The sequence below is a fragment of the Carassius gibelio genome, chromosome A16, assembly GCF_023724105.1.
Source record: "Carassius gibelio isolate Cgi1373 ecotype wild population from Czech Republic chromosome A16, carGib1.2-hapl.c, whole genome shotgun sequence".
In the NCBI taxonomy this organism is placed as follows: Eukaryota; Metazoa; Chordata; class Actinopteri; order Cypriniformes; family Cyprinidae; genus Carassius; species Carassius gibelio.
In genome coordinates, this window is record NC_068386.1 from 8997510 (window position 1) to 9020043 (window position 22534).

Sequence of the window (22534 nt, forward strand, 5' to 3'; positions counted from 1 at the left end):
TGTCTACCTTTGACTGTACAAACTCAAAACTATTTTGTACAAACATTTTTTTTTTTCTGGGATTTAGCAATCCTGTGAATCACTAAACTAATATTTAGTTGTACGACCACAGTTTTTTAAAACTGCTTGACATCTGTGTGGCATGGAGTCAACCAACTTGTGGCACCTCTCAGCTGTTATTCCACTCCATGATTCTTTAACAACATTCCACAATTAATTCACATTTCTTGGTTTTGCTTCAGAAACAGCATTTTTGATATCACCCCACAAGTTCTCAATTGGATTAAGGTCTGGAGATTGGGCTGGCCACTCCATAACATTAATTTTGTTGGTTTGGAACCAAGACTTTGCCCGTTTACTAGTGTGTTTTGGGTCATTGTCTTGTTGAAACAACCATTTCAAGGGCATGTCCTCTTCAGCATAGGGCAACATGACCTCTTCAAGTATTTTAACATATGCAAACTGATCCATGATCCCTGGTATGCGATAAATAGGCCCAACACCATAGTAGGAGAAACATGCCCATATCATGATGCTTGCACCTCCATGCTTCACTGTCTTCACTGTGTACTGTGGCTTGAATTCAGAGTTTGGGGGTCGTCTCACAAACTGCCTGTGGCCCTTGGACCCAAAAAGAACAATTTTACTCTCATCAGTCCACAAAATGTTCCTCCATTTCTCTTTAGGCCAGTTGATGTGTTCTTTGGCAAATTGTAACCTCTTCTGCACATGCCTTTTTTTTAACAGAGGGACTTTGCGGGGGATTCTTGAAAATAGATTAGCTTCACACAGACGTCTTCTAACTGTCACAGTACTTACAGGTAACTCCAGACTGTCTTTGATCATCCTGGAGGTGATCATTGGCTGAGCCTTTGCCATTCTGGTTATTCTTCTATCCATTTTGATGGTTGTCTTCCGTTTTCTTCCACGTCTCTCTGGTTTTGCTCTCCATTTTAAGGCATTGGAGATCATTTTAGCTGAACAGCCTATCATTTTTTGCACCTCTTTATAGGTTTTCCCCTCTCTAATCAACTTTTTAATCAAAGTACGCTGTTCTTCTGAACAATGTCTTGAACGACCCATTTCCTCAGCTTTCAAATGCATGTTCAACAAGTGTTGGCTTCATCCTTAAATAGGGGCCACCTGATTTACACCTGTTTCTTCACAAAATTGATGACCTCAGTGATTGAATGCCACACTGCTATTTTTTTGAACACACCCCTTTCAACTAATTCAACTAATTGCCCAATTGCACAGCCTTAAGAGCGTGCATATCATGAATGCTGGGTCTCATTTGTTTTCTGAGAATCTACTGAACCTACTGGTAACTTGTTTGCCACGTAGCAATAAAAAAATATACGAAAAACCTTGATTATTCTGGTTAGTCACATTGTACTGCTATTATTTTGAACAATACTGTATATACATTTGATTATGTAATAGTATTCGTTTTAGTAATTTTGTTATGCGTTTATGTAATATATATATATATTTTTCTATTGCTTTAATGCTTTTTTTAAAATGTATTTCTCAATTAATTTATTAGTTTTGGTAATTTTAAAGCACTTAAACTCCAACTTATTTGTTTTAGTTATATATGTAGAGAGATAGATGTGTGTGTGTGTGTGTATAGAAATAAGGTGCTTTTTTTACAGCGGTATTCCTTTTACATAGTAGCAGTTTAAATATTTCTTGTAAATCTTAACTTATAACATTAATGTAATTATATATAAAACAAGCTATTTGTCACTGCCAGGACATTAACTATTTTATAGCAAATATTTTATAGTTATAGAAAAACAATTTATGAGTAAAGAGCCTCGATCATAACATTATAACAGGCACCTTCCTTTAAGAGACCTGCACGATCGCGAGATCCATCGCAGCAGAGTGCGGCGCGGGACAACACTTGAGGAGCGGGTAGAGACTGGTGTGTGGAGGAGAATAATTAGGGTGTGCTCACACTAGGCAATCTTAACCGTGCCAGAGCGCGTTTGACCGCCAAAGCCTGGTTTGTTTTAGTAGTGTGATCGTTCCATTTAGCAGTAGCAAATGTGCAAGAGCGTGGTTCAGTTAAGCCATGTTTCCACCGCAGGAACTTTACTCAGGGACTAAGAGACTTTGGCCTGGTACTCGGTGTGTTTCCACTGCAGGAACCAGGAACTAAATAAAGCTCCGGGTAAAAGTTCTCAGAAAGACCCTGCTGGCGAGGTGGTACTTTTTCAAAGGACTTGGGCGCTAAACATCCTGACTGGTTGAGTTCACGCAGCATTAGTTGAGTTCAACCACCATTTCAGTGTAACAGAAATATGTTTATGCAAGGATGCAAAAGTCTGATTTGAAATATTGTATATAAATTTCAGGGTTTCAAGGAACTTCAAGGAACAGGGTTTCATATACACCCTCGGTCAGGTAGCCCTGATCTAACTCGAGTCATTGGTTGGCATGTCAGAATCAACAAATCAGAACAGTGATTTGAAATCGTCACAGAGGTTCAGTGTTTATATTCTTGTCAAAAAACCCTTTCAGCGAACAGTTCTTAAATACTTTTTTGGCCAGAACCATTTCTTTTTTTTAAATAACATTTCAATGTTCTGAAGAACTTTTTTTCCAACATAAAAAAAAAAAAAAAGATTTTGTGCAAGGAAAAGTTTCCATTTGATTTTAAAGGTTCTTCATGGAATCAAAAATGCCCAAAAATGGAATCCCCACCTTCACCCTAGAACAGTAACGTTGAATAATGTATTACTGAGAGATTATGAACACTTTTTTTTAACACCTGTAGGACACAGTGACATGGTGGTTTTCAGATCAGCAAATATGGCCCGCAGCATAATAGAGCTGTTAATATTGAAATCTTAAAATCAAAGTGGACATTTCATTATTGTGATCAAATCCTTTTTGTTACTGGAAAAAAAGGTTTGGCATTTCAATCAAAGGACCTTAAAGGTCCTATGACATGAAAATTTCACTTTCTGAGGTTTTTAAAAATAAATATGAGTTCCCCTAGCCTGTATATGCTCCCCAAGTTTCTAGAAATTTGAATCGGTGTAAATTGAAATTTCTCTATCTTTCTCTGCCTTTGAGAAAATGGAAGCTCAAACGGGCTGATCTTGAATCTCCTCGTTGTGACGTTGTAACGAGAATTGTTACCTCCCCTTTCTGTGCTTTGCACGCCCAAATATTTACATATAATTCAGCACAGGCGTTACAAACAGACTTTTATGATATGGATTCGACAGCACTGGCACAAAAAGTGAGTAACAGTGTTCATTAATGTCTGATCTGTGATCATTGATTTCTGATGTGTAGCTAATCATTCAAGTTCACACAGACTTTCTTTCTAAATCGTTTAATACTGATGCATCAGTGAATCAAGCCAGTGACTAAACGATCAACTTCATGTTGTTTCTCTTAGTAGCATGAAACAAATCTGTTATTTAAATTGTGATTTAACTACAGAGAGCGATCAAAGAACGCTCGTTTTTTTCCGGAGCTGTTACACATCGCGAGTATATCTGCACACTTGCCCAAACTGCCGTTACAATGAATGACGCTCTTATGCTGGACAACAGAGCTCTTACTGTATTCATGTGTTTGCTGTTAGCTGTGGTGAAAGCATTTTGTGAGAGAAAACGTGTTGCAATAATGACGAGATCACTGCATCCACGCGATAAACAGACTCTGTCTACTCAATGCTCATCACTGCAGCCTTTCATGTGATGGGGAAAAGATCGAAAAAATAATTATATAATCAACACGTCCACGATTCGTTAATCTCAACAGCTGTAAAAGTAAAATGTATAAATATTTGAGCGGGGTTTCACATGTAATATGCATTTCGAATGCAAAGATGTCAGCCAATCACAACAGCTGTGGTTTCCTCGGAGTCTCACAGCAGACACGCCCCTTCAAACAGAACATTCAAGCCAGAGGGCTAATGTCAGGATATAAAAATGCTTTTTATTTCTAAATTTTAAATGTAAAAATCATACTAACAATATAAATACACCTAAGGAAACATTAAAAAGCATTTAAAGAAAATGAAATAATCCATGTCATGGGACCTTTAAACGCAGGCCAGATGTTATATTCAAATATTCACTCGCATTTAGCTTTCATTCTCAGAAGACCTTTTTGTTCTTCTTTCTTCCTCCCTGGTCTCATTATACAGCAGTTTGGTTTTAAGTCAAAGAAGTTGATCAGTTCCTTGAAATAAAAAGTTTCTGGCAGGAACCCAGGATTGGTGTGCTCGATAAAACATCTCTGCTTGATCTCTGCTTCCTCTGTGTGTTCTCCAAACTCAATACATACTGTATATTGATTTCTGAGTGGAGTGCTGGAGTTGAAGGCCTTGGCCCATTCCCATTCTGTGGCAATTCATGAGTAGAAGAGTTCGGGAGTAAAGAGAGAGAGAATGTCTTTTCTTTGTCTCCTCATTTCTTGCTTGGAGCTGCTGAGGTCATTGGGTAGGATCCAGAGATAGAGGCCCTGGGATATCAGATATTGTGGTTTAGAATCCTTATATTGGTTCCCTCACTTTTACAGGAAAAAAATTATATTATGTTAAAAAAATCTTATGTTGGTAAAAATGGATCACAATCATTAGCAGCATTAGTTTGCAGCATTTTTGAAGTTGCATATGATGTTTTCCAGGAATATAAATGGTAAAAGCACCAATCTAAGTTCACGCTTGTTTTTGCTATACACACGTCCTCAGGGATAGTTCACCCAAAAATGTAAATTGCATCATCATTTATTCACCTTTCATGTCATTCCAAAACTGTATGAGTTTCTTCCTTCTGCAGAATGAAGAGATTTTGAAAGTCAGTGCCGTCAAAACAACACAAAACCAAAATAAAACAACAGGTGCGTTCCATTTGACTTCACAGGGTATTCTGCCATGTTATGTGAGTTCCCAATCAGAATGGAATGCACATGTTTAGTTTGAAGGGCAAAATGAACCGCATAGGGGACATCACTTCACAGGAAGTGGAAAGGGAAACGTACATACTGACTGGTCATTGCTTATCACTTCAAGGGATATTTCAATCAAAAAAAATTAATTCAGACATCTTTTACTCACAGTCGTGTCATTCTAAACATTATGAAACCTAAACACAAAAGATGCTTTTGAAGAATGTTGACAACCCAACCGTTTTGGTTCTCATTGACTTCCATTGTATTTATTTATTTTTTGTCCATATATCTTCTATTGTGTTCAACAAAAGAAAGAAAGTCATACAGGTTTGGATTGACATGGGGAGTAAATGATGTCAGAAATTTCCATTTTGGGTGAACAATCCCTTTCAGAATTATTAATGACCAGGTATGTTTTGTACACGGCTGTTTGTGGGTATAATGTGTGTGAGATGCAACCAATACAGGTGCAACCACCATAATTATAGTTAAATAACATGAAATACCCATATAACAAAATTACGTTTCATATTAAACATATTAGCACTTAAACAATTACAGTTTATATTTTATTATAATGTTGTATTTATATAAATGAATGTGTAAGTTATAAACAAATGTATATTAATTGAAACCACAATAATTTATATTACTTTTATTTACAGAAAACTTCTATAATGTGTGCGAATCAAGTTTCATCTGTGTGTGATGACACTGACAGGTTTTGTGAATGAAAGCATTTTTTTCAAGTGAACTGAAATTTAAGTAGGGAGCAGCAAAAACTGCGTAGGAGCCCTGTCAAACGGAACACATATCAAAAAAAAAAATCAAAATTGTCCAAAGAAAGAAAGAAGGATACAGATTTGGAAATGTTTGTGTTAACTATCCCTTTAAAATGACTGATATTTGTGCACATGTACCATTTATACACCATCATAATCATTCAGATGTGCCTCGGGATCATCAGGAAAGATTAATGAAGCATTATGTCAGCGTTAAGACAGAATACTTTGACTATGTCACTCTTGACTCCGTAACAGCAGGATGTCGTTGTACAGCACATTTAGAGTATAACAAAAAGACAGGCTGTGAGCTCAGTGGATCAGAGCCCTTCCTCATCTATTTCCTCTACACACACACACACAGACACACAATGCTCTTCAAGCAGCGGGTAGATCAGAGACAGAATAGGCAGTGTTTTAAATTGGAAAGCATCTTTATTGGAGCCCAGTGCTTGACCGTATTAAATCAGTTTGACAGCATGAGGCCAAAATCAACAACCCAAGGACCTATAAAGACTGCATCATAAACCTCAGGTGGTTTATCATACGTGAATGTTGTAGGATCTAATAAATGTTTGCACCCAATGCATTTGATTTTGAATTTATTTATTTTTTGCACCCAATGCATTTGAACGAAACTAATTTTGGGCTGGCAGGAACAATCTCTCTGGGGTGCTGTAACATTGACATCCTCCTACAGCTGTTATCCTTTGTCCTTGCTCTGAAGAATGAAAAATAAGTATGCCTTGCTGAATACAGATCCGCATTCTCTCAAAGTTATATGTGGAGATGTTACCTCTCAAATTGTTACAGGTCTTCCTTCTAACTAGGTATGACGCATCACCGTGTGTGGGATAATTCAGCGTGATGCGTTAAAAATAGAAACCAAGCATCCGTCAAAACATGGTGGCTAAGTCAGGAGATGTCATTTATCACTTTAGAGTTTATTGGTAGGACATTGCACTGCTTTTACCTTTGTTTGACATTTTAACTTTTTTAACCTTTTTTTTTTTTTCATCGGTCTACCCAGACTTAAGGTCAAAATTTAGGCTAAAATGCCCATTGCCGATTGCCAATAGTGAAGTGATGTGTGCACATCTCAGCACAACTTCACTTCACAGAAACGCTTTCAAACCAAGCACTTTCCTGGTGGTCAATGAGGAGAATCCACATGAATAACTTGATTTGTTGTGAAATATGTGTGGGGAAATCTTTTGCCTCCATGCAAAATTCCTTAATGCATGAATTCCTATTAAAATAACTGGATTTCACCCACAAAAAATGTATTAACAACAGTGCATGTGACCACCACACCTTAACAGATTAACATTGTATTATGTTGGTCTAATTCAAGGGTCCTCTTTATTTGAACTGGGGATGCACATTATTAAATTCTGGCCAATACAGATAAGCTGATATTTCCAAGTATGAGTCATAACCTGTATTCAAATTCTACACTATTTTCATTCAAATAAATTCAAGTAAAACATTAAAAACGAATTTAAAGGCTTTAGTGAACTTAGGCATCCCAGCATAATAGAGTACAGTATGAAAAATGGATATTCATTTAGACATTTGCTAAAGATTACATTAAACAGTGTTATTAACAATTATGGTTTTTAAACTTTATGTGAGTGTAAGGTGACTGCAAAGATAATTTAAATGTAAAAATAGAGAAAATGATACACCATCCAATATTGGCTTATATACATTGTGTTGACAGATTATAAAACAGATATAAAAAATCTAATATCGGCCAATAACTGATATGGTACAGTACATAAATACTGTGAATCCATAAAAAAAAATTAAATAATGGGGCTAAAAAGAAGTATGATGTTAGTAAAAGTAAAGTTACTCAACTATACAGTAGATGGTGTGGGTTTTTCAATTTTTTTCATTTTTTTCATTTGGTTCCAACTGAACATTTCAAGTGATTCATTTGAAGTATTCCTTCTCTACGCCCATTTGTTCTCAGTGTTCAAGAAGTAGTCTCCTTTTCCCACTTTTGTTGGTATTGGTTGACACATTGACTCATACACACACACAAAAAAAACAGAGCGAGAGAGACAAAACAAAATCGATACACAGCAGAAGCTCTGAGCCATCAACCAGAGACACTTATATGTGCCCCCCTCCCAAAGTGAGAGGGAAGATGAGAACCTAGGGGTTTTGTTTGAGAGCTGCTGGGAGCGACGGGCCATGGTGGAAGCGAGGTCAGGTTTCCCCTCAACAGATTTTTATGAGTTGATGACAGCTGCTGGAGTGTGGTGCCAATCCCCCTGACAAGAGTCATGTGACCCCTGCCTCAATTACTTGAGCCAACCCTCAACTGCTCAATGACACATGTGGCATAGTATGGAAATGTAGGCTAAAGTTGCTCTGTCAGCAGTCATCTGAAATGCATTGCTTGTGCAGTAGATATGGGATACTGCTTCAGCCCGTGAAAGGGATCCCCAACTACTCCTCTTCCTCTCTGCCAGTGTGATTACGGTGAATAATGTTGCTTCTTGTTGGGTGTGTGTGACCACATCCCTGGAGTCCATTCTAACCTGATTCCTGACACCGGCGAGCCTTTCTCGCTCCTCTGACACACTTCTGCCTTGTTGATTGTGGAAAACTGGGCCAGTTAGGTCTGTAATTGAGAAGAATCTTTCACTAATGCCAGAGAGAATTGATACTGCCATATCACATCATGCCAGCTTCTTTTTAATTCATCTTTATGTTCAGTGTGACCGATAGCCACCACATTATTGTTATTATTATTTTTTATTGTTTTGCGCCTTTGCAAAAAAATTTATTTTATAAAAATGTTGTTCATTTGAGTTTACCATTTATCAAAGAATCCTGAAAAAAATGTATCACAGTTTCCACAAACACAATATAACTGTTTATCAATAATAATAAGAAATCTTAAGAACCAATTCAGCTTATTAGAGTAATGTTTGCTGAAATTTAGCTTTGCCATCACATGAATAAATTGAATAATATTATTTTTTTGTAATAATATTTGACAATATTATCTTTTTTACTCCATTTTGGATCGGTAAAACAGTAAATGAATAAATGTATAAAATCTTCTTTCAGATTTTTTTTTTTTAATTACAAAACCCCAACATTTTGAATGGTAGTATTAATGTAAAAAGATGAGTGTAAATAAGTATGCACAATTAAAAATACATTTTTGACTTTAGAAAAAAAAAAAGTATATTTGAAAATATATGCCATAGATATATTTTGCTTAAGCAAAAATCAGCCAAGTATGGTGACCCATTCTAGGAATTAATTCTCTCCTTTTAACCCATCCAAAGTGCACACACACAGCAGTGAACACACACCCGGAGCAGTGGGCAGCCATTTATGCTTCGGCACCTGGGGAGCAGTTGGAGGTTCGGTGCCTTGCCCAAGGGCACCTCAGTCATGGTATTGAGGGTGGAGAGAGTGCTGACCATTCACTCGCCCCACCTACAATTCCTGCCGGCGCGAGACTCGAACTCACAACCCTTCGATTGCGAGTCCGACTCTCTAACCATTAGGCCACGACTTCCCCGTTGTTTGGGACTTTGTTGCTGCAAATCTCTGTCACCCTTTTAGAATAATGACCTAGAGTTACTCTGAACCATGAAACATTAGCTCATTTTCACCACAATGATTGATTGATTTGTCTACAGGAGGAGAAGTTTTAAATGGTCTGTTCATCATTTTTTCCCTCCAAAATGGAGTAATAGGTTCTGGTGGTGAATGAGTTTTCTTGCCATTAACCCTGGGTTACTTTTCAGACCCCTACTTGAGAAATACCCTTTTAAATGATATTTGTCTGCATGTGTGTGTTCATACGCCATCCATATGCTCCCCATGGAGGCTTGCAGTGGATATCGTGCACAGTCAATCCCCAGTTTCTCTGCTAGCTTTAGTGAGCCAGGAGACCAGAGCGAGAGAGGATGGAAATAGACGCCGGTGTCTGGGGAGAGTCCTCGAGACGGCTCTCATCCAGGAACATAAACCACACAATGTAAAGTAACCTACCCTGGCATAATGTGTCTCTGAACGACAGCTAACTGTGAATTAGGCCTCATTTTGTTCAGGCCGTTTGTATAAGAAAAACTACCAACAAGTCACTGACTCCCAACCATTGTGCCCTTATTGAAAGCTAATTAAGCGTTTCCAATGGGCAGATGAGAGTAATTTTTTTCCTCCATTTAACTTGTTTATGTCTGTGGTTCTTCCTTTTTTTTGTGAATGTGCAGTTTATTTGCGAGGAGAGTTGTTTGGGACCAAACTGCAGCGATTTTTGCACTGGAGGCGCACTGCACTGATGGCTGCCAACTGTAATTTAATGTGCGACTGGCTGAACTATCCCTAATATTATTGCCATGCGTGATTTACAGTGTCTTTAGCTCAGCGCTCAACGAGAGATGGAGAGCAGATGGTGCACAGCTTATGTCTGCTGATTAGGAGCGCTTGATGAGATGATATCTGCTTTCTTGCAAACTATGTTAACGTGTGTTTGATAAATGCAAACACGGAGATGGCCCTCTAGGAATGAGAGCCTTATGGGGAATATGCTGTGCATGATTTGAGCTGTGCAAATAGGCGACAATAAGCAAGCATGATGCTGTATATATGAATTACAGAGGAATAATTTGTCCAGGAAGTCGTTAAATTTGCTTTTTACAATTGAGGTCTGGCCTTGCAGCCTGATTGGCTGAAAAACACTTAGGTAGTAAACCAGATTTACCCTTTGGACATAAATCTACAAAGATAAACAGAAAGCCTTTCAGCACGGAATAGGCGAAATAAAGACAAAAGTATTTGATTGAATTCAATTCCCGTTTCATTAAATGTCTGTGGTCATCAGTGATACTGTAAAACCCAGTGCTAACACTCGTATGTGACATCATTATTTGTCAGCAGGGGAATTACAGGGGATTTATTGTATTATTAGCCCAATATAAAATTTACAACCGTGCATAATAATGTCATTTTGAGGTTATTGGTATTGGTCAGTGACCACTGATGTGACCACATTGTGATTTACTACTTACAGCCTTAATGGTAAATGAGCATTTTATGTATTCAAATTGTATTATGGGGGGTGGAATTTTGTGTGAAAAACATTTATTGAATTTGCAAAATTTTTGTTTAGAAATAATTTTAATATGCCGTTTTGGTACTCAGTAAATGTTTCTTCTTATTATTATTCTTGGAAACAGCTGTGTTCCTTAATTTTGTTTAAACTGTCATACATTTTAAGGATTCTTTGATGAATAGAAAGCTCCAAAAAACATTTATTTAAAATAAACAGCTTTACGGGCAGTCATTGCTAAATATAGTTATTATATGTGTTTGAATTGGCCCAATGCTTTATAGATATTAAATCAGCTGTTACTATAGCGATTAACAACTATAGATATAGTTATAGATATAAACTTATGTCAATTAATAAGAGTATTATTTAATCCCTAACCTCAGCTCTAAGCTGAGCACTAACCCTAAAAGTTGAATGGTTGGTGGTCTGTCAGTCCTTTTTAGCTCCTCAATGGGACAATACCATTAAAAGTATACTTTTGTACCTGTTTTCTAATCATAAAGGGTGCATATTACTACTTTTAAGGAAACTAGTATGCACACTTTATGGGTAGACAAGGCACAGAGACAAGGGTGTCTTTTTTTTCAGGACCGACAAGGATACTGCTGTTCTGGCCGTAGGTTTTGGATCAATGTCTTGCCTGTTTATAATTGTATGTTTTTGTGATATACTCACACATAGTGCTGGACTCAGTCTAGTGCAGTTGAGAGGCAATGCATGCAAATGAGTAAAAAAAAAAAAAAAAATGAGTTAGTCTTCGTGACCTTGGCTGTGTTTGCTTTTTCTTCACACACAGTTGGAGAAGCTCTGTTCATGTGCCAAGTTGGGAATCAGACTTGCTTATTTTTTGACGCTTCCGTTGTTTTTACACTGATGAATTCCCTCTTGGGTCATGGTCAGGTTGATGTCTTTGAAAAATATCTGATAAATTTGAAAGGAACTAATCTATAAAATAATGACCAGTAAAGTTCAGAATTTAAAAAAAATCAGTAGTTAGTTAAAGCTGGCCTCTTCAGATCGCCTCATTTTTAACCTAATGCAAGTGAAACCAGTTTTGTTCTTTCTGACTTCGTGCCCCCTCTTTAATTTAATGTCACTTCCTGCATCAGTACCACTTCCTGGTCTTGTCGATCATGTCTCAGCAAGTTTAATTGTTGCTGGGGAGTGTATAGAACAGTGTGTGTTGTGGTTTCCCTGTGCTTTTGAGTCTTGTCACCCACGCAGTGACAAGTGAAACTTGTCGGCTTCGAAATGAGTAGGCGGCTTCTAAAAGTGTGACTTCCTCCTTCTATTTTTATCACTTGTGTTCTCTTCCCATGACATGTCATGCTTATTTCTCTCTCTCTCTCTCTCTCTCTCTCGCCTTTGTTGAACCCTTTAATTTTTCTTCTGCTAAGTAACTTGAGATTCTGATTGTTGCCATGACAGCTGGAAGTTTCTGTCAGAATGTGTCCCTTTACTTTCACAGATGTCCCAGTTTTTTTTTTTTTGTTTTTTTTTTATATGGTTGCTTTCTGAACATAGTTTTCTCCCATCTTCTCCAGTATTTTAGCTGTTTCTTTTCTCTCATAATGACAATACAACTAAAACCTCTATAATGTAACACACAGATGCCAACAGTAGTTCCTGTAGCTGAACTGGTAGAACATAGTGTCCAATTCCCAGGGAACACACCTACTGATGAAGTGTCGCCAAAGGCATAAGTGTACGGTAATGCAAATGATTGGGGAGGATGCACCAGTGCTGTATTACACAACACATACCACCGAAGAGCTTCACTCCTACTCATGCTTCTGCTGAAAGCTTCAAGCTGCAGTATTGCGCTGTGCCACCTGAGTTTGAACAGACTAGATTTGTGTGTACTTTGAATTTGGCATTGAGCCCAAGAGTTTTTTCTGTATACTGCGGCTTGGTTAAGAGAATTGTGAGGGATATTGGTGCTCTAGTGTAATGCAGACTGCACACAGAATCAGGATTACTCTGTTCAGATATAATCAGATCACATATAAAAGCCAAAGAGCAGCCTTATTGATCGTTCATAAAACAAAAAGGACTTGCATGCAGCAGTCAGTCAGGATCTCATTCACATTAGGCCAAGAGGTTGGGAGGATGTCCATGTGCACCTGTCTGTGTGTGTGTGTGTGTAGTATATACAGTATGAATATACATATGTATGTATGTATGCTTGTCGACCTGATTTTTGGAATAATTTTTTTTTTTTTTTTATGTGTTTTAAAAGAAAAGAAGTATCACAAATGCTGTATTTTTTACTTTAAAATATAATAAAAACAAAAGTTTTGTTAAGTATAATTACAATTACTTACTGGTTAACAATAATTACTGGTTTATATTTTAATATATTTTTTAAATGTGATTTATTCCTGTGATCCAAAACTGATTTTTAGCAGCCATTACTGCAGTTTTCAGTGTCACATGATCCTTCAGAAATCATTCAGATATTATTATTGCTGCTCCATTATTAATAATGGTTATTTTTTTATTAATTTTAAAAACTGTTATTGTTGCATAATATTATTGTAGAAACTGAATGTCTGTTTACATGAATGCATTTAGCAGATGCTTTTATGACTCCAAATATTCAATCCAAATGTTACTGGGAAATTATTTTCTAGTTCTAGCCAGTGGAGCTACTAAAGTCGCAAGCTCAGTTTTAGGTGGGGGTAATTGATGACCTGGACTTCAAGATATCCAAGTCTTGCCTACAAAGCATTTACCAAGTGTCAGTCACCACCCCCACACACACTATAAATTGAGGATTAGTGGTCGACAACTATATTTGAAAAATGCCAAATATATCGGCCTTGGCGATATATCGGTCGACCACTATTGAGGATTACAGAATGGTTGATTTGTTCTTTTTTTTAACTCAAACCCTGTTGTCTATTTAGTCCAACATTTGAAATCTCTGAGCAAATATTTTCACAAGCAGATCCATTTATACCTTTTTATAGGTCCTCGTTTTGTGGGCAGCATTGCAAAAATACTTTATATCTGTCTACAAATCCAAGACCGCTAATTTGATTTAAATTACAGTCCAGGATTGGGCCAAAATGACATAAATGTGCCTCATAAAGCTTGATACATACACGTTGCATCACATTGCCCATCTAGCAAGTATAACTCAAGTCGAAGTTACAAGATTACCCATGCAACCTTAATGACAGATAAACCTGACAGGTTATGAGAGAAAATAGTGTGGAATTACCCAAGGGGGCACATAATGGTCAAAATGAGGGGCACTGTGGTATGCTTGTTCCAAACCAAACTACTATCTCTGTTTGCCATCAGTGGTGTAAGGGAGTGTCATTGGCTGTGAGTTATTCATTTTTTCATGTGTGGGTGTTTTATTGTTGGGGATCGTGCTATTTTTGACTTTCAATCCCCCACCTTTAACCATAGAGGCTGGGTGGTGACAGGTGAGGAGACAAAGGCCTCCTATATTGCTCTCGCTCTAAAACAAACCCTCATCGCTCCCACTTCAGGAGAACACTAACAGAAGTGATGGTTTAGCTTTAGGATGCTGGGAAAATTTGCTGTAGTGCCAGCATTTTTGTCCAAGAATCCATTTTTAAACCCCTCTAAATCTATTTGCTTCTAAAGACATTGATAAAAGATGGATTCAATTATTTTTAAAGAGTGACTTCAGCTTTCGAATGGGTGACATGATGACCATGTTTACTTGACAGCAAAACTCAGTTGTCAGTGCTGTTTTAGAGTGCTAAATACATTTCTGTAAATGCACAGTTTAGTTAAAACTGAGAATGATGTCCACATTCTATAAATGACTTTCCAAAATGTTCAGGACCACACCTGTTTAAACTGTTGCTTTAGCGCCTGCAGCTGAATTTCCGGAGAAGATGCATTAGTTGCTTAAGAGTCTCAAGGAAAATAACGAACAGGATTCATGTGGAGATGGCACCCTGGAGGTATGGACTAATGGCAAGCTTCTTTATGCATGTCATTCCACCTGGAGGAAATGCAATACTGACTTTCAGCAACCACACAAAGCTCCTTCTTAGTAGTAGTGCTTGCTAAGTAATTACTATTGCTCATGCTTTGGGTTAGGGTAGGATGACCAGGTGTAAAATGACAAAGTGGGTCTCCTCTGAGAAAGTCTAAAAAGTTGAACTTGAGCTTTCTGTCACAATAGTCTGGGAATTGGGTTTGGCTCTTTTGACTTTGGATAGTAAGAAACCCCCTAGCAACACTGTTAATGCACATAACAGCCACATAGCAACACACTGGCAACCACTGTCAAGACTCTAGCGTGAGGGCTGACAAAACTTGTAGAAACTTCTATGAAGAAACGAAAAGCGAAATCTTTGTTGTGTCACAATGCCATTTCCTTGAATTCTTGACGTACAATGTGGTGTGAAGCAAACACATCTGGTAAGATAATGGTCCTTAAGCACCCTGTCATGTTTGAACAGATGCCTCAGCAATGAAGAGCCTCAGGCTTAAACCATTTATGTTCCAGTTTGTAGAAACAACACTGGCTCTAAACCCATTTTATTTATGTAATCGCTGTTGCTTTTGTGATATCAAGGTATACCAATAGTTATTTTTGTTTTTGTGTGGAAATGGCAGTCTACAGTAGATTATTTTCTAATTCAGTGCAGTTTATTTTATATTGTCTAACCAGGTCTAAGGACACTGGCCTAGCTCTTTTCATATGCTGTGGCAAAGGATATCGCTCTAACAAGACAATCCATCATGCCATTGTTGTACAGCACTCGGTCTGATGATCAGATCTACATAGCCTCGGTTGTCCCATCTTTTCTTGGAAAAACAGAAGAGAAAGAGATGATGGAAATGTGAGTTCCCCTCCCAGGGGGATACAGTATGGGCAATGCCTGGCCACAGGCCCCCCCTCCTTTAAATAGGCTGACCAGATCACATTGTGATGGAGCCAATACTTGCTCGGCCCCAGGGCCGGTATACTGCCCTGCTCAAGATGACGTTAAAGGTCACAAAATTAATGTTGTACAAAATGAAGAAGAAAAACCAAACCGTTAAAACACGTGGAAAGAAATGAATATTTCCATGAAAAAAATCTCCATGTTTGATATTTTTAGAGATCTATTTTTTATTTTATTTTATTGAATATTAGCAACACATTCAACAAGCTTTGTCCCTGCATTTTAAATATCTTTGCAATTTTCGTTATTTTTAGTTAGGTTGATAGTCCCCTGCTCGAAATGTGTCACTTTCTGGGTGAAATCAGTCAAAGCTTCTCTTTTTCATGCTTTCTCATTAGATTTTGTTTCACCTCTGCAAGTTACTTGCATTTTAGTTGGTCATTTGTAGTAGAATGTCATGGCATGAATTAGAAATCCAGAATCAGGAAAACCTGTTGATTTAAAAACACCTATATAGAGAGGTTTATTTTAGTGCAGTTGGCGTCATAAGTACTGCTGGTTCAGGATTCTTAGTGCTTGTGTCATTGGTTCACTGGGAAACCCCCATTTGGAGTGAGTTGATTCAATAGCCCATAATGCAACTCTCAATCACAACTCTCTGTTTGTGCAGCAGCAACATTTGTGAGCCGCAGACCTGGAGCAATTTCCTATAACTATGACCTCTTTTCATGCTCAGGAGCTTTTGTGATAAATCTGGGCATGTGCACGTGTGGATGTGTGTGTATTAATTTGTGTGGACAACTATAAGTTTGAAAGAATAAATATTTGAGAGCTGGGCGGAAGCTATCTGTAGTTATATGTATCTTACTTTGAATCTTTTGTACAGTATAGCAAACTCAGATTTTCCCAGAATCCTAATTGATCTCAATATCTAGGAACTTCTCACAAAGCTCAAAAAAAAAAAAAAAAAATTGGCTCAAAATCAGTTTACATTTCTTTATATAAATTCTTACTTGTGCACCCAGTCAGTGGTCAGTTCATCATGATGTTATCATCCAAATATGGACCTGCGCTTTTTATTTGAAGAGTGGAAGTTAGTTAGGCCAGACTGAGTTGACCTGGCAGTAATGCACTTACAGTAAGTCTTCAAATTCTTATATTTGTAATGAGATAATATGATCTACTCACTGTCACTGATTACTATCTACAATGTATCGTTTATCTAAAGTATTTTATTGTAAATAATAGATAATAGTATAGGTTTAGAGTCAGTAAGATTTAGAAGATTGAGAACTTTCGAATAGGAAAATTTATCATATATATTTAATATATTTAAAAACAATTTAATATATAGTTAAAATATATTAAATATATTTTAATATTATGTATATCTATTTATTTATATACTGTATAATTATAATTATTTAGAAATATTAATTTTCATCATTATTTAATTTTCATCGATTAGAAAAAATGGAGAGAAAATGAAATGGCATAATTAAGTTAACATTGTAATGACAATTTCTCATTCATGTCAAAGTGTAAATGTCTCTCTCATTGTCTATGATGATCATGGCCCTACTTGACCAACTGACAAAGCCAGAATACATAATTGGTTATCACAGCAATAACACTCCTGGTTGTCCTTGTGCATGGAGGAGAAGCTTGTTATTCACTCACTGTAACCATGTTCATTCACACACCCTTTTCCTCTACCTCATTCCCGCCATGTGTCTCCATGTCTCTCTCACACCCTCTCGCTTTCTTACTCCTTGTCTTTCTCACTTTTACTCTCGCCCTCGCGTCTCTTTCTGTCTTTCTCCCCTCTTCACCCTCCCCCCCCTCGCTCACTTCACAGAAGTACACCCACTCAAACACAAACATTCATATCCGCTGTGTCGTTTGGTGGCTTTCATTCATGCTTTAGCAGTGTGAGGTGGCAGAACTCCTCAGGTAATGGACGGCACTGCCATCTATCCAACCGTGCGATCTGTTCACTTTGAAGAATGAATGCTAATTGGAATTATTAGATATGAGGGGATCAGCTTTCCGAGTGAGTATTTCACTGTTTTTGTTAATGGTGCATTTAGGTTTAACATCATCACATTTTTTTTAATATGTGGCATCTGAGTTAAGTTACACCAGACTGAATGTGTGTGTTCACTGAAACATTTTCTTAATCTTGTTTTGTTTGTTTGTTAATTCTTTTGGTCTCCTTTTCCAGTAAAGATATCTTATCATCAAAAATCTAAAGTAAGATTGGATGTTATGTAGTTTTGCTGCTTAAGTCAATTTAAGGCATTATTATGTACCTTGAAATTACATAGTTCCTTTAAAATGAAATTCCTGTCATTATATAGTCTTATATAATCTGCTTATTTTATTCCAAACCCTTTTGACCTTGTTTTTTGCTTCCACTTTAATTGTGTGGAAAAGAGTAGCTTGGACAATCTGTTAAATATCGCTCACTCCAAAAAACAGCTTTGGAACGTCATTAATGAAAGTAATGAAAGTGTTTGTTTATTGTCATTTTATATAATTCATTGAAATTAGATGTCAAATCATTTTTCTAATTCTTGTTTTGTATAAATAAAAAATAGTGTTTTCGTTTTAACCACATGTATTTATATGTACTGTATATTGTATGTATTTTACTATATAAATAGTAAATTCACAAAATTATAAATTCATGCAGAAGAAATATAGCTATCATGACCACAAATGAACAATTCATTCCCACGACTAAGTTTGTGGCCACGTTGCACTAATTAATTTCCTCATTTCAACGTAGCCCTGATTTAACTGAACCTAGATTGTGGGAGCGAATTCTTAAATCATGGCCACGATATTTATATCTATTTTTTTGTTTGCCCTCGCATGTTATGTGGAGGCTTCTATTTTACCTCAAAATACTAAGAACATTAAATAATTTTTTGCAGTGTTTTCACATGTTTTGCGCATTCAGGGAAGGGAAGCTCTAGCCCCTGCCCCTTTAATCGGCAATACTAAAGTGCCCTCGATCTAGCTGCCCCCGCCAACCACATCCACCCTCCTCCCACACACACCTGAATCACGATTGTGCTCGTAATGCCACTCGTCCTCCTGCCCCTCTGTAGGGCTGTGCAGAGTGTTTCAAGGAAACCTGTTATGCTGTGTTATTGTCGGATCTTTACCATGTGTTTTTAACTGGGTGTGCTAGGTGTTGAATTTGAGCTTGAACCCTTTGCAGTGTCCGATACCTTTATATTCCATGTCTTAGTTAGCGAATCTCTCCATCTGGAGAAAGATGCCGGAGTACAGGTAAAGTGCACGCTTGAAAAGCCCTGTGAGGCTTCCTCATTAACGCTGCTTTGTTTTTAGAAGGTTAAAGCCAAGAGAGACCTGAGAGGTGGCACTAACGAGGGAATAAAGAAGCTCAGAAATGCAGCCGGAGTATGACTAATCATGTCAGAATGCTCAGCGGCGGCTGTGTGGGCTGGCCGTGCGCTTGTTAGAGTTCTGGAGGCCACCTGATTCACCATCGCTCCCTGTTAGAAGCACTGCTTGATTCATTTCCTGATGTGGGTGGAATTTTCCTATCAGCCCTGTGCTCTGAAAGCCGAAGGGTTAAGGTGATTGCCGGGCCCATGAGCATGATGATGTGGGTGGCATGGAAGACTGAACCATTCCACTTGTTCCTCTGTAAATGTAAATGAATGAAACTCACAAAGCTCATCATTCTCATTCTTTGTTTCGTGTTACTATGGAAGCCCTGAGTGCCTGTGTTTAGTAAGCATGTGTCGCCCCGTATTTTTGTAGTCTAAAGTTTTTTTAAAGAAATAGTTCATCTAAAAATGAAAACTGTCATTATGTACACAGGTGTTCCAAACTATTGTGACTTTCTTTCACACCGTAGTGTTGAATACAAAAATAATTTTTGAAGACAGTTTTCCGTGTGGTTACAAGGAATGTACACTATTGGTCCTACGTTACAACCGGCACAAGGCGCAGCGCAAGTGTATTTGCTAGTTTCAGTCTGGCGCCGTTCGCATTTTCCCGTCCAGCGCCATGTCGTTTTATTCGCTAGTGCATTTGCGCCCATTTTTGCACCCATGGGCGTGCTGGTCTAAAAAAGAGCTGTGTTCAGAGGCATTGCTGACGCATTGCTATTTTAAGGAGCTGAAAATAGACTGCGCTATAGACAAGCTCAAACATAGTCTAAAGGCTGGTGCAATGTTTTTTCTTTGTTACTTAAAGAGCGTACACGCTGCTTATTGAACACAGGGATGCACAGCAGCACACAAACATGCCAAATATAAAAAATTAAAGGATTGCAGTGAATAATAATTTTTTATAGGCTAATCAAATATAAAAATGCCTACAGGTCATAATGGATAGTCATCGCCTGTATCAGAATTTGGTTATCTATTTCCTTGCACACGAACGGCTCCGTTTCATCTCGGAGACATGTTCTGTCTTTGTGCTTGCCAAATTCCGCCGTGTAAATAGCAAATCCATCATGGCACGAGCGCAACTGGCTCTTAAAGGGAATGGAAGATGAGACTCTGATTAGTGTATTGCACATTACGCCCAAAAAACACCCATTACTCATTAAGAGAATTGGGACAACCCGTTTAGACCTTGCGCCCAGGCGCGCCAACCATTTTTCCGTCATTAAAATAGCGAAAGTGGATTTGGACACGGCCTAAGTGCACCTGCACTGTGCGCTTTACACTTTGTGTTTAGATCGTTAAAATAGGGCCCTATAGCTTTAAAAAAAATGAAAAGCACCATAGGTATATAAAAAGTATTTATATGACTTGTGTACAGTACTTCAAATCTTCTCAAGCTAAGCGGTAGTTTTGTGTGAGGAAAGCACTCAAATCTATATTTTCCATAAATTGGGACTCGATTATTAGCTCACTGAATCATATCAGTTTGATTTGCGAATAAGTCATTCAAACTGGTTTTGTGAACTGGTTTTAAAAGAATGATTTGTTCATAAACATAACTACTTCTGTCATGATCTCTTTAGAATCTCTTAGGATGAATGAAAAATACTTTTAGTTAATAACTGCATAGATTTTGGGCTGATCATCACAGAAAGCTATAGTTGAACTTCAGAAAACCTAGAAAGTATTGCACAAGTCGCAGACCACATGATACTTTTATGGTGCTTTTTGAAGCTTAAAAGTATCAGGAAAACCTCAGATTCTGAAGTTTAGAGTTTGGGATATGAGAAATATTCACAACATTATTTGGTTTTGGTGAACTATTAATTTAAAAACATTAGTTTCCGTTTTAAATAAGGTGAAGCTGAACAAATAAACTGATCGATGGCTTGGTTGTTTTTGTTTTTTTGCTGATATGCATACCTGCTTAGAAACAAGCACCATGGGCTGGTGAAACTGAAGACCTGCTGACCTGATTCACCCTTGTTGCTTCTTAATCAAAGTAAAGCCTCTTGAAACAAGTCTGTCTGCCAGCATCTGAAAGTCTGTGAGTTATTCGGCATGTGTGGTGCTTTACAAGTGGTCTTTCTTGCGATGCATGGTGATATTAGGCTCATTTAAGTACGTTTATAAGGCCTGTTTTGCTCTGTTGCAATATTAACATTGATATTTTCCTTTTCACTCAATTCTGTTCAGTGTGTTTATTTTTATCAAACATTCAAAAGTTTTTTATTTTCGAGAAGTCTTATTTTCACATTTATTTGATCAAAAATTATAATAAAACGGTAATATTAGGAAATATTATTGTGTTTTAAATTAAACATTTATATATAATATATTTATATTATATTATATATATTTTTTTTTTTTTAATGTAATTTATTCCTGTGATGGCAAAGCTGTATTTTCAGCAGCCACTACTTCAGTGTCACATGATCCTTTAGAAATCAATCTGCTGTTTTGGTTCTAAAGAAGCATATTTTCTTATCAATGTTGAAACAGTTGTGCTTCTTAATATTTTTTTTTTTGTTGTTGTTGTTGTTGTTTTTTCCCACCCAGGATTCTTTGACGTTCAAAAGAACAACATTTATTTGAAATCGTAATCTTTTGTTACACTGTAAATTTCTTTCTTTGATTTGATCGATTAAAAGAAAAACATTGTACTGAACCTGAACGTTTGAATGATGTTGTATGTTCTATTATCTTGTTTTGATTCGATCGGTTTACTATTATTTTCCTTTGTGTTACACAACTGTTTGATGCATTTAGCTCTTTTTTTGGTTATCCTAAATGCCAAAGCCTATTAATTTTTTCTACTCCTTTGTCCAAGTTCAGCTTTGCTTTTGGACTGAGTATTCACACAAAGTTGGAAAGCTCATGTTTTTGTTCAGATAGAACAAAAAACTAATTTTTTTGGTGGTAATTTAATCACAGTTTGCACACAAGCACAAACTTCACTGAGCCAACAGACTGCATGCCTGCAATAGGGTGTGGCGTGTGGACTTCCACGTGAGGTCTTGAAAACAGTCACAAGGTGTAATTCTATGCTTGTACGGTCGACTACAGATTGCGGAAACTGACTGATTTGCATAAGCAAATGATATTCTTATTGGCTGCCCATTGCTCTATAAACATAACTATGAAGCGTATCTTTCTGGCATGTAGCTGAACAAGTCACAAGTGATTATTCCTTCACAAGGAAAGGATGTTTCCTGTGTTTTGAACAGAGACGATAACCAGCACGGTTCAGAGGGGTCGTGATGTCTTTCCCCCCATGCTTTCTAGTGAATGTTGATGTTTGTGCCAGTACAGGTGGGGTGGAGAGATGTGCCTCTGACTCCTGCAGCGTGACATTCAGGAGGGGCCTTCTGGCGGCGTGGGCCAGTGGCACTGCCTCCTCCGTTTTGTCTTTGATGAACATGTTGAGGTCTC

At 37.4% G+C, this 22534-nt stretch overlaps 1 protein-coding gene across 4 annotated transcripts in view; it reads left to right on the forward strand.

Annotated features, from left to right (window-relative positions):
- Positions 1–22534, forward strand: part of LOC128030522 (transcription factor HIVEP3) — a 61389-nt gene that overhangs the window by 20548 nt on the left and 18307 nt on the right. The window contains exon 1 of one of the 4 annotated variants that reach the window (XM_052618223.1): positions 17552–17724. The exons of the other annotated variants lie outside the window; for them this stretch is intronic. The gene's annotated coding sequence lies outside the window, so the exon portion shown is untranslated. Of the gene's footprint in view, positions 1–17551; positions 17725–22534 lie in introns of those variants that run through there. 4 annotated transcript variants of the gene reach the window in all.